The 12,644-nt window shown below is 49.1% G+C and overlaps 1 long non-coding RNA gene across 1 annotated transcript; it reads left to right on the plus strand.

The window, feature by feature from the left end:
• The first annotated feature begins 7,383 nt into the window (after window positions 1-7,383).
• On the plus strand, window positions 7,384-12,276 carry LOC307103964. The gene is made up of 3 exons (XR_013813852.1): window positions 7,384-7,600; window positions 9,969-10,068; window positions 11,784-12,276. It is a non-coding gene; the product is annotated as an uncharacterized lncRNA (long non-coding RNA).
• Window positions 12,277-12,644: the final 368 nt, after the last annotated feature.

Genomic DNA, 12,644 nt, shown 5'->3' on the forward strand with positions numbered 1-12,644 from the left:
GAAGCTAGGGAAATTCCTTGGCAAGTGGAATCAGGAAACACACAGATAGCTAAACAGCGGTTTGCAGCCATCTAGTAAACCCTATCTTCCCTAAACCAAGGACACTTAAGAGCAAATGGTTTTCACGTCTCCCCAACCAGGGGGTAAATTGCTTAAAGCACCCCACTCTGGGAGATAGACAGCAGAAATCCAATTAGTGCCCTTTGCCAACCACACCCAAGGCCAGATGGAGGTAAGGAAATAAATCAGTATAACACTGAATATTCTATTGAGATCCTGCCCTAAGACCTCCCCTAAACTCCCAGCCTTTAAAACTCCCAGAAAGCTCGCTCCCTCCCCATAGCACTCCCTTGCCTTTCCCTCCTCTCCCCCTCCTCTTCCCCCTACAGGCATGCATCTATTAAACTCTAAGGGACCCCATGAGGCTTGCAACCAGGAGAGCAACAGGAAGCAGCAGCTTGTCCTGGGCCAAACCCCTGAACCAGTCTCCTAGCCAGAGCAGCCCCGCCCCGCCCAGGGTCATTTTCTCACCCAGTCCTCCTCCTGTAATCCCAGGCCCTTCCCTGTTTCACCGTCCCCAGCGCTAATAAACATCCTCCAAAAGTCACCTGGGATAGGGTTGTGAACCCACACACAAACAGCCAGCCCCAGGCAGACACACAAAGAGCCAGGTCCCCTTTCCGGTAACACCATGTCAAGAAATAGGAGGAAGAGCCCAGTGGCGTGGCTCAGAGGTTGAGCGTCAACCTATGAACCAAGAGATCACGGTTCGATTCCCGGTCAGGGCACATGCCTGGGTTGTGGGCTCCATCCCCAGTGTGGGGCGTGCAGGAGGCAGCCAATCAATGATTCTCTCTCATCATTGATGTTGCCATCTCTTAACTCCCTCCCACTTCCTCTCTAAAATCAATAAAAGTATATTTTAAAAAAATAGCAGGAAGATACATGTCACTGAGCCTAAGGGTGACACCGAGCATAAAGGGACACCTGGTAGACCAGTCTCCACAAGGGGCACAGAACCACAATCATCCTGTCCACACATGCAAGCATGGCTGGGATTTTTTCATGGGGTCCTGGACTGAAAATCTTCACGGATGAAATGACCTCTCGCCCTCTCTGCTGAAGAAAGCTGGGACTTGTTCATGACTAAGGTGGACCCCGAATTGTTTCCTGAAAAGAAAAAGAAAAAACACACCCTGGAAAAAAACAAACAAAAAAACAACACACACCTGGATTTGCCTGTCAGACCTTCACTCTCCAAAGCAGTCTAACATTTCTAAAGTTTACGAGTTGTCCCACAATGAAACACAAAATATAGTCTCTCTCTAAACCAGTGGTTCTCAACCTTTCTAATGCCGCGACCCTTTAATACAGTTCCTCATGTTGTGGTGACCCCCAACCATAAAATTATTTTCATTGCTACTTCATAACTGTAATTTTGCTACTGTTATGAATCGTAATGTAAATATTTGTGTTTTCTGATGGTCTTAGGCTCTACAGCAGCGGTTCTCAACCTGTGGGTCGCGACTTAGAGGACTAGCAGGGTCATCTAAGACCATCGGAAAACACAGACATTTACATTACGATTCATTAACAGTAGCAAAATTACAGTTATGAAGTAGCAACAAAAATAATTTTATGGTTGGGGGTCACCACAACATGAGGAACTGTATGAAAGGGTCGCGGCATTAGAAGGGTTGAGAACCACTGCTCTAAACCCTTAAAGTAATGCCTTCCAACTCTTAGCCAAAGGCTGGGTGAGAATCAGTTCCCTGTGAAGGGCTATTTCAAAATTACTCAGCCCACCACTGTTGATATTTTGGGTTCTTTCTTAGGGTACAGCCAGACATGAGAACAGCAGACACTTAGACATTTCATATTCAGGTTCAAAAGAAAACACAGAGTTGCATTTTCATCAGGGAAGCCCCCAGAGCCAGGGCAGAAAGCGTTGGATCTGGATCTGCTTGGGTGGTGGGCCTGGGGCCCCCCCAGCCCCCGCGGTCCACTTAGGAAACCTCCCACCAGGAAAGCCTTTTGCTCCCAGGGGCTCCAGAAAGCATGTTCTCCCCTGAATGAGCTCTCAGAATTGACTGCATCTCCCCTGCCCTAGTTTTTTTAGGTAGGAACCCCAGCATTTAATTTGCAACTCAATGTAACAACCCTATGGCCCCTGCGGTCCGCCTGCTTTCATTGCATTAGTCAGGTGCCCCGTTTCTGGTCAACCCCTGACCACATAGACCGTGGTGGCCCCATTGCTTAGAACAGAGCTGGAAAATGCCTATCACCTAGCGGACCTCCTGGCTGTCCTATGGCAATGCGAATGCTGGTTTTGGCCTATCATTTGGTCTATCAGTACTAATGCTCTTGGCAAGAAATGCCTAGAGCACTCACCTTGAGCTTCCCAGACACGTCTCTCCCTGTCTAAACCCATGGCACAGCCTGAGCATCCTTGAGGTTCTTATTACCATTGCAAGACGCCTTTCAGCAACGATCACTAGGAAACTTTGTTCTTCAGAAATAATGTATTACTTACTGGTCCTGGAGTGTACAGGCACTCAGAGAAGTCGGTGTTGCCGGGAGAGAGTCTGGGGCTCAGCTTTTATTGGAGTAGACTTGGGGACCTAGGGTTGTATGTGTGTGTGTGTGTGTGGGGGGGGGGGGGCGGGGGTGGGGAGGAGGGGAGAGGCTCACTCTTTACTCCTGAATTTAAAAGAGAAAGGCAAGAATGTAAAGCACTGGGAAGAGAAAAACAACAAGTAGCCCAAATGGTCAGTTATCAAACAAGATCTCCAAAACAAAGGAGCCTGGGAGGGGGAGGGGGAGGGGCTGGCCCTTCACCTCCCGTGTTCCTGCCAGGCAGCCTTCCTGGAAGTGGAGGCCTCTGCAATGGAAGCCTAGGTCAGGCTCCTGCTTCAGAAAAAGAAAAGCCAGCTGTCGGGGCGCAGAGTTTGCGGTGATGCTGGTGCGAGCAAGCCCACAGCACTGCCCGCCGTGTGGCTGTGTCATTGCAGCAGTAAGGGCAGCATCTACGTTCGCGTGCGGGCTCTCAGTGATGTTCACATCAGAAATGGACTGGATCCCGTCGTTCAGTTAGGCCTGGCTGTACTGTTCAGACCTCTACCCTGCGATCTCCCTCCTCCTGGCTTTAGTTCGTGCTTTAGTCGGGAGCTGTCTCATACCCTTCCTGGAAATTAGGAAGTCATCACAAGCAAACCAAGTATTTAAAATAATCTGTTTCAAAAAAAGAAAAAGAAAAAGAAAAAATCTGTTTCGGAGACTGATTATCCAAGTTGGCCTGGCCCTTTGTTTCTGTCCTTCTGTCCTTCCAACTCCCCTTCACGACTTGGGCCCTCGGTGCACTGACGGTGAGGATGTTAACCATAAACTAGTGACTCTAAACTAGTGGCTCTCAGCAGGACCCAGGCGAATCAGAAGGCTCTGGAGAGTGTTCGTTGAATGAAAACCAGAAGATCTGTGTCAGGCAGAAATGGAAGCTCTGTCCTACAGTTTGGAAATCTCTGCACATTCCGCCGCGGGCTCCCAGTTTCCTGCCCCCGTAATTGACGAGTGTGCTGCTCTTCATGAGCCCCCTCTGGATCGGACACTGTTGGGGATGAGTGGTCCCTCTGTGCCTGCTTCCCTCTCCTGGCGGGAGGCTGGCAATCTTTTTGGTAAAGGACCGTACGTAGATTTTACAGTCCACGTGGTCTCTATGGCAGGTACAGTCGATTTTCATTATTCTTGGACTTGGTATTTGTGAATTTGCTTACTCACTAAAGTCAGTACCCGTGGTGTCCCTGGGTCATTCGTGGAAATGTGTCTCCTGATGTCTATGTGTCCGGCTGTGAGGCTGAACAAGGCGACATCCTTCTGCCTTCTTGCTCAGCTCGCATGCAGTATACAAGTCCTTTCAGTGACCTCTTTAGGGTCAATTTTTTTTTTCTATTTGTGATTTTTCTGACTTTTGCTATTTAAAATGACACCCAAGTGAAGTGCTGCCTAGTGTTCTTATGTGCAAGAAGGCTGTGACGTGCCTGAAAAGGAGAAAATATGTGTGTTAGATAAGTTTTGTCCAAACATGAGTTATAGTGCAGTTGGCATGAGTTAAACATTAAGGGGGGGGTGGGGGGTGGGATATATATATATATATATATATATATATATATATCCTTTCAACACAAGAAACACATAAAATAAATAAGATTATGTCTTGATCCTTCGTTGACAAAAATGGCATGACCAGAGGCTTGCAGGAACCTAACCCTGATTTCCCTTAGGTGCAATGGTTTAGTATTTGCTGACTCAGTATCCACAGTGACTTCATAAAACAATTACTGTGAATAACAATAACCAATTGTTTTCAACTCTGTGTTTGTAATGTGAAAGAACCCATAGACAATAGGCAAATGATGAGCATGGCTGTGAGCCAATAAAACTTTGTTTATAGTGTTTATAGACATAGGAATTTGAGATTTAGAAATTTTTGTTATAAAGTATTCTTTTTAAAAAATTTCCCCCCATGCCCTAACCGGTTTGGCTCAGTGGATAGAGCATCGGCCTGCGGACTCAAAGGTCGCAGGTTTGATTCCGGTCAAGGGCATGTACCTTGGTTGCAGGCACATACCCAGTGGGGAGTGTGCAGGAGGCAGCTGATCGATGTTTCTCTCTCATCGATGTTTCTAACTTTTTATTTCTCTCCCTTTCTCTCTGTAAAAAATCAATAAAACATATTTTTTTTAAAAATTCCCCCCCAACCATTTAAATATTTTTTTATGTTTTATTTTATTACTAGAGGCCTGTTGCACGGATTCGTGCACTTTGAAAGGAAATTAATTAGAAGGTGGCTGGTGGGGCAGGACTGGGTGATGGGCCATACATGCCCTGGAGTCAACCTCCCGTGGTCCCTCCCCAGCTGGGGCAGTGCCGGGGCTCGAAGGGTGTCTGAGGAGTGAGCAGGGTCCCTCCAGCAGGTGGGGTCCCTCGGCCTGGCCTGTGGGGATCAGGCCAAAACCGGCAGTCTGACATCCCCTGAGGGGTCCCAGAGTGCAAGAGGGCACTCTGCAAAGTTGCTGTCGCTCGGCAACTCCTGCATTGAGCATCTGCCCCCTGGTGGTCATTGCGCATCATAGCTACCTGCTGGCTGGTCAGCCAGTTGGCCGGTCGCTTAAGCTTATATATATATAGATTTTTTATTTCAGAGAGAGGAAGGGAGAGGGAGAGAGAGACAAAAACATCAATGATGAGAGAGAGACTGGGAATCGAACCGTGACCTTCTGGTTCATGGGTGGAGGCTAAACCACTGAGCCATACCGACTGGCAGCCCCTCCTCCCCCCACCCCCAACCATTTAAAAATGTAAAGACCAGTCTTAACTTTCTGGCCTTACATGGGTTGGATTTGGCCCAGGGGCCATAGATTGCCAACTCTTGCTGTGGAGCCTTGTTTTCAATTAATCCACTGCTTTGGAGCCAGACCATAGCAGCTGAGAGAGAGCCATATCTTGTTCTCCTGTAAGTCTCTGCCATCCCAGGGCTACCGTCACCCTGATGGGGCCTAAGAACATTCGTGACCTCTGGGTCTTTGGAATAGAAGAAGTCAGTATATACATATTTTTAAATCTTCTCCAAGGATATTTTTCCTATGGATTTTTAGAGAGAGTGGAAGGGAGAAGCAGAGAGAGAGAGAGAGAGAGGAGAGAGAAACATCGATGTGAAACATGGATGTGAGAAAGATACATCGATGTTGCCTCCCACATGGGCCATGACCCGGACCAGGAATTCGTCTTGCAACCAAGGTATGTGCTCTTGACCCAGAATTGAACCTGCGACCTTTCGGTGCACAGGCCAACGCCCTAACCCCTGAGCCAGGGCAGGAGTCAGTATTGAGTGAGTTCGATAGTTGGGTCTGAGAGCCGGCTGCACGCTTCCGAGCTGTTTCTACCTGAGGCTGCTTTGCTGAGCCTTGTGACTGAGAGAGAGAATCACGGACATCTCCCAGGACCGGAGTGCAGGTTACACTGCACAGGAAGAGGCTCACAGATGGGATTCCCATACCCTCCCCCCCTCCAGACCGGTAAGCTGCTTGACCTCTACACGTCGGAGTCCTGGGCCATCATCTAAGCCTCACACAGGGAGCAAGCAGATGCCCACAAACCTCCTCACCATTATCCGGGCCCAGAGACCATGCAATGCAACCAACAAGTGAACAGGGAGATAGTTCCCGAAAAACTGTAGCCCCATTTCTGTCGCCTGGCAACATACTATTTAGGGCACAAGAGAGGTGCCCCTAGATGGCCCCCACCCTTGTTTAGCCTCCTGTCAGTCAGATAATTTTTAGGCCTGGGCAGACACCCGCTGGTGAGAAACCTCTCACAGGTCACCGCTGACAAAGGAGGGAAAGACAACGGAAAATTCTAGTTCCCTGACCTAAGAGATAACATCGCTTTGCCCTTCCCCTTTGGTTAAGGTCAGATCCGGAGCATCCCTTGAAAGTGGCTCCAGAAGAAGGAATTTCGCAGACACATAAGTTTATGTGTTTCTTTCAAAATGGACTACTTTCAGCAGTGATGATTCCTATCACCAGAAACCACGTTCATGTCCTCCTCTGTAAAATTGAAGTAATGAGCTCTGACCGGTTTGGCTCAGTGGATGGAGCGTCCGCCTGCAGACTCAAAGGTCCTGGGTTCGATTCTGGTCGGGGGCATGTGCCTTGGTTGCGGGCACATCCCCAGTAGGGGGTGTGCAGGAGGCAACGGATCGATGTTTCTAGCTCTCTATCCCTCTCCCTTCCTCTCTGTAAAAAAATCAATAAAATATATTTAAAAAATAAATAAAATTGAAGTAATGATTCTGACGCCAGCCTGACGTTTAGCCTGATTGTTAAACTATACGGGACTGTCATGGTTATTACGTCTAACTGAAACATTGATTTTTAAGATGTCCTTTTAGTGACTCTCACAAGCAATGGGTGACTAATTAAGTCAGCACTTTTATCCCAAGGAACTCCGGGCACTTTACAGACACGGTCTCATTCATTTCCGCAGAGCAGAAAAGCATCGTTCAAAAAATAAATAAATAAAAATTAAAAAAAAAGAAAAAAAAAAAAAAGAAAAGCATCCTTTAAGAAACCGCAGCCGCAGTCCCTTGCGTGGAAAGAGCTCGGAGCCGCCCCAAGTCCTGGGTCTAAGGATGGGGCTGCCGGCCCCTGGGCGCGGCGGCGGAGCTGGGGCGTCTTGGGCCCAGAAAGGAGACGGAGTTCTGGTCCGGATGTGCGTCTGGCCGCATCACGCGTTTCCCCGACTGGGTGGCGGGTAGGGCGCTGCAGGCGGGAGGAGGGGACGTGCCGCCGGGACCCGCCCTGCTCCGGGCGCCCGGTCGGCGGGGCCGGAGGGCAGGACCGACCTGGGCTGCGAGGAGGTGGCGAGCGCGCGGTCACGTAGCCACCGGCCCGGCCAGCTTCCTGGCTGCCGGGGCGCCCCCTAAGGACCGCCTGCGAGAGCGCCTGAAGGTCGGAGCTCCACGTACAGCTGTGCACGGAGAGGCACGACCCTCCTTTCCTGCACCTTTCTAGACGTGAACACAGCCCGGGAGCCTGGCACATTGGTACAGGTTATGCTTTTTGCAAACAAGTAAGTGTCTTGGAGTGAAAAGTGACAAGGGGCTCAAAGACCCCCGAATGTCTCCTGTTTTGAAGAAAAGGAAACGGATTTGACCAATCGCCTGCCTGTCCCCTCCCCCCTCCCCCCTCCTCCTCCTCCTGGCCTCACACCTTCCTGCAGTTCCACTAGTTTTATCTGGTGGTTTGGGATTTTTAATCTGGCGCCGAACCGCGCCAGAATCGGGAAGGCGAATCCCGCCTCTGGCACTGAGTGAGGGCGTGTCTTTAGCGAGCGGCTTTGTCTGGGGGAGGGGTGGGGTGGAGGGGTGGGGAGGTACAGCGGGCAGGCGTCTAGTTGCCCACGAAAGTGCCAAGGCATTAGGGGTGAGGTAATTAAATGTTTGACCAAGTAATAGCAGGCTAATTTTTTAAAAAATAATTCTTTATTGTTGAAAGTATAGCATATGCCCCCCCTTTTCCCCCAATGACCCCCTCCAGCCTGCCCCCGCACCCCCAGGCTAATTTTTAAGTTGGTAATGTTGTGTGGCCCGGGAATGGTGGTATAAATGTCCAGATGGCCCTGGGTAGGAAAAAGGTTCCCCACCCCCGCCTTATCTCCTGGGAAGCAGGGACTGAACCGGAGCCGATCACAGGTGTGCCCCTGAGCGAGCCCAGCGCTGGGCACTGTGGGACCTTGATGAGTTTGGAGCCCTCCTCAAAGCCCACGCCTGGTATCTACCGCCCGTGGCCACTGACGCTAAGCTAGAAAACCGGCACTTTTTTTTTTACCAGGCTGGTCCCAGGGCCCTGCCTGCCCTCTGCGTGGTGAAAAGAAAGGGTTCATTCTATTGGACTTTATGATTTTTTAAGGCCACAGCTTCCATTGCAAACAGGTGGTTTTCAAAATTCTGGCCATGGGATACAGCCTTCAAAGGACTAATCAGAAGCAAGGTGAATGGAACAGCCATGGCTGGCCTGGTCGGTTGGAAACGGGGGTTGGGAGGGTGAGAGTAGAGCACACATCAGCCTCCTGTTGACTGAAAAGTATCTGTTACACGTACAAGGTTCCAAAGAAATATCTGTGCCAGATGCTTCCAAAGAAAGGCCAATATTCAACAGAGTTTTGGAGTAAGGCAAGGTTTATGGATCAAGAAGGCCTAGCTCCTAGCTCGAGAAGATGGGAGAACTAATTCTCAAAGCCACGAAGGGGCGGGAGAGGACTGGAGACAGCCAGGCAGCAGAAGGGAAAAGCAGAAAAGTTCTAAATCCCTTTGCTGCTGGTCGACCCCCGCAGATCGGAGTCTGGTTCTGGAGTCATTACTTGGTGTGTATTTCCCCACTTCTTCCCTGGCAGAAGGGCTGCTCAAGCAGCAGGCGTAATTCCTCCAGTTCATTAGCAGATCTGTAGCTGGAGTTATTAGCCTGGAGGCCACCAGAGACAGGAAGCATTTCACTGTTACTATGGACTAGGTGTTTGGTCACCAAAAAGAATTTATTGGGGGAAGGGGAGGGAGAAAGGGTTGCAACCCAGTGCCTGCACACATGGCAAGCCACGCGCACACCCTGGCCTGCGTGGCAACATGGAGGGGCGTATTTATTTATTTATTTATTTATTTATTTATTTTTATTTATATTTTTATTGATTTCAGAGAAGAAGGGGGAGGGAGAGAGAGATAGACACATCAATAATGAGAGATAATCATTGATCACACTGGGGATCGAGCTTGCAACCCGGGCATATGCCCTGACCAGGAATCGAACCATAACCTCCTGGTTCATAGGTCCATGGTTCAGAGGTCACACTCAACCACTGAGCCACGCTGGCTGGACCTATTCTTACAATGTGTAAGTGATGTTTTAAGAACACTTGAGTGGTAGGCTGTGGGGATAGAGTTGAGAGAAGAACTCCCCTTGTGGGGCTGACATCTTAGAGAAGGGAGACATAATAAGCTTGTCAACATAAAAAACATTCAAACCTGCAAAGCGTTTTTGTGAGTTTATATGAGTCTAACTGTCGACAATTGCCGGGTAGCAAAATTTCAATGGAGTAAGATAATGCTCTGGAGAATGGCAGTTTTGCACCTTATTTTATGTATTACAATCTAAAGAGGAGACGTAAGTGGGTTACATGAAATCCACTGGTGATAGATTGGGGAGGTGGGAGAAAGCAAAGTGGGGAATCCTCTGGAATTGGATAAAAAGTAAGACGTTAGACACATATTTCTTTTACATATGTGGGTATAGGATGGTTAACAGTCAACAATGAACTCAATGACGATGAGGGCATTTGTGGTCTCCGCAGACCCGGGCCTGCACTTTGAGGGGTCTGGGAAAAGGAAATTACTTTGATTTTCCAATTATATATTCTCATAGGTGCAAAAGACAACAGACCGGCTCGGTTAAGGACAAGATTGACCTTTATCAGGGAAGATCCTGGCCTAGGACATGACTACCCACCCTAAACTGCTTTTAGGTAAAAGAAGTTTTCATTTCAGACCATCCTTTGTGGTTACGTTAGGTCTCTGAGTTTGCAAGGCCACCACGCAGGCCTTCCCTGAGCTACTCAGGTTAGCACGTGACCTCTTTGTGCCCACAGAGCCAAACTGTTGACAGTTGCCAGGAAGTAAAATCTTAATGCATTGAGATAATGTTCCAGAGAATGGCAGTTTTGTACCTTATTTTACATTATAATGAAAAGAGAAGATGTAAGTGGGTTACAGGAAATTCATTGGTGATAGGTAAGGGAGGCGGGAGAAAGCAAAGCAGAAAAGGAAACCTCTGGGATTGGTACATCTTTTACATAAGTGGGTGCAGGATAGGTAATAGTCAACCATTAACACGGTAAAAATTACAATGAGAGGATTTTATTCTCTACTCTGGTATTGCTTGTGCCCTGGGGGGTCCGGGAAAGGTATTGTAACATTCCAAAGGTATGTTATTGTAAATGCAAAAGATAATAGGCTTAGCTACAGTAAAGACTGACATTTCCCCAGCCAGCATGGCTCAGTGGTTGAACATTAACCTATGAACCAGGAGGTCATGGTTCAATTCCTGGTCAGGGCACATCCCCAGTGTGGGGCGTGCAGGAGGCAGAGAGAATCATTGATTGGCTGCCTCCTGCACACCCCACACTGGGGACCAAGCCTGCAACCTTGGCTTGTGCCTTTGACAGGAATCAAACCTGGGACCCTTCAGTCCGCAGGCTGATGCTCTATCCACAGCTAGGCCCAGGTCAGATATTAGATCTCGGTTTGTTAGCATGGGCTTTAGCACAAGTGACTCCATGTTGGGCCTGTGGTTTATAACCGGAGAGAGTGTACGCTGGGTGGGAATGGGAGCATTCCAACCGGGTGGTCAGGGAAGGCCACACACAGAAGGTGCCGTGGGCATCACCTGCAGGTGGCAAAGGAGGAAGTGGTGTGGACCTTAGTGGGGAAGCTTCCAAACACAGAGCAGCACAAAGCAAAGCCATCTGAGGAGGGAACAAAGAAGAGGCCACTGTAGCTAAAGAAGAGGAGGAATAAGAAACTGGGAGGAGAGGAGGAGGCGAGATTAGAGAGGTGCGAGCGTGTGAGAAAGCGCCAGGGGCCTCCTGGGTGCTGTAAGGGCTCTGGGTATGGCCTCTACGTGAGAGGCTCAGGCATGATGTTTTGAAGTTCCCACAATGTCAACGAAGCTGCTTCCACAAAGGACACTGACCATTCTAGTGCTCATTTCTCAGGCTTATTCCATTTCTCTGTCGCCTTTGATGCCATTGGCCACTCCCAGTGTTTTGCATCTCTTCGGTTAACGTTTGGAATTCCGCTTTCTCCTTTTCTTTTCTACTTAGGTGGCTACTGATCTTGGGCTTTTGTCATTTCCTTTCTCTGCTCTCCCTCAGAGTGTTTCTGCCACCCAAGGCTTTCCCTTTAGCCTTGTGCGTTAGTTCCTAACACACACACCCTCATCCAAATGGGCACTTAGCATGAACAAGGCGGGTGGGGTTGGCAGGGAAGAAGGCGAGAAGGTGTGTGTCACGTCTATGCCGGATCTGGCCCCTACTGACCTTTCCGGGGGTCACTTGAAATATCTCCCATTTTTAGAAATTTTCAGCTCTGCCTTGACTTAAGAAGTAGTGTATTGACTGGGACTGGGAAACACATCACCAAAAACAGTAACCATTTATGATGTCTCTTGGTTCTGGCTTAGACTCCCTCCTGAGAGTGCGAGGAAGAGGTTGGCCCAGTCGCCCGCTGGGGCTGGTAAGTGAGCGCTGGCTCTCGATGGGAGGCCTCAGCCCCTCCTCCCAGGAGTTGTTTGAATATCCTCACGGCACAGCATCCGGCTTCCTCAAGAGCAGGTGAGCCAAGAGGACAAGGCGGAAGCTGCAATGCTTCCTGTAACCTACCCTCAGAATTTACACCCTGTCATCTCCACCACTCTCTATTGGTCACGCAGAACAGCCTTGATCCAACGGGGGAGGAGACTGGGCAAGGGTAAGGGAGGTGAGGATCCCTGGGGCCATCTTGGAGGTGGACTAGCCCAGGTAGTTTTCTACTTTTTTAGTCGAAATAACAATGACTTGTCCCTCAAAACTCAGCTCACAGACACACAGCTACTTTCTTTGAGCAGCCTCCTTCATTGGTGGACTTCCTCTTCGGCTCCCCTCTTACAGAAAGCTGCACTGGAATGGCTTCTCTCTTCCCCAGTCTGTAAGCTCTTTGAGGGATAAAAGCATGTCTGATAGGACAACTTGACACCAGGGTCGACAGCACTGGTGCAGGGTAGGGACTCAGTACCAATTATATAAGGAATACACGAATGGATCCATCACATTCCCTTCTCCAACCAGAAATATTTTGGATGGCTTTTCATTGACATCACTACCCACTTCAATTCTCGGCTGGTTGGTTTTCATATTTCAGCTTCCATATTGCATTTCTTACCTCCCCTCCCCAAAGAGGAAGGAATCCCACCCCCAGACAGCAGGAGTTCTTGTTGGAATTGCCAGCCTGCCTTATAGATTTTGGACTAGCCAACCCCTGCAAACTGTGTGAGCATCTTCCTCAA

Source organism: Cnephaeus nilssonii (assembly GCF_951640355.1).
Source record: "Cnephaeus nilssonii genome assembly, chromosome: 8".
Classification (NCBI taxonomy): domain Eukaryota; kingdom Metazoa; phylum Chordata; class Mammalia; order Chiroptera; family Vespertilionidae; genus Cnephaeus; species Cnephaeus nilssonii.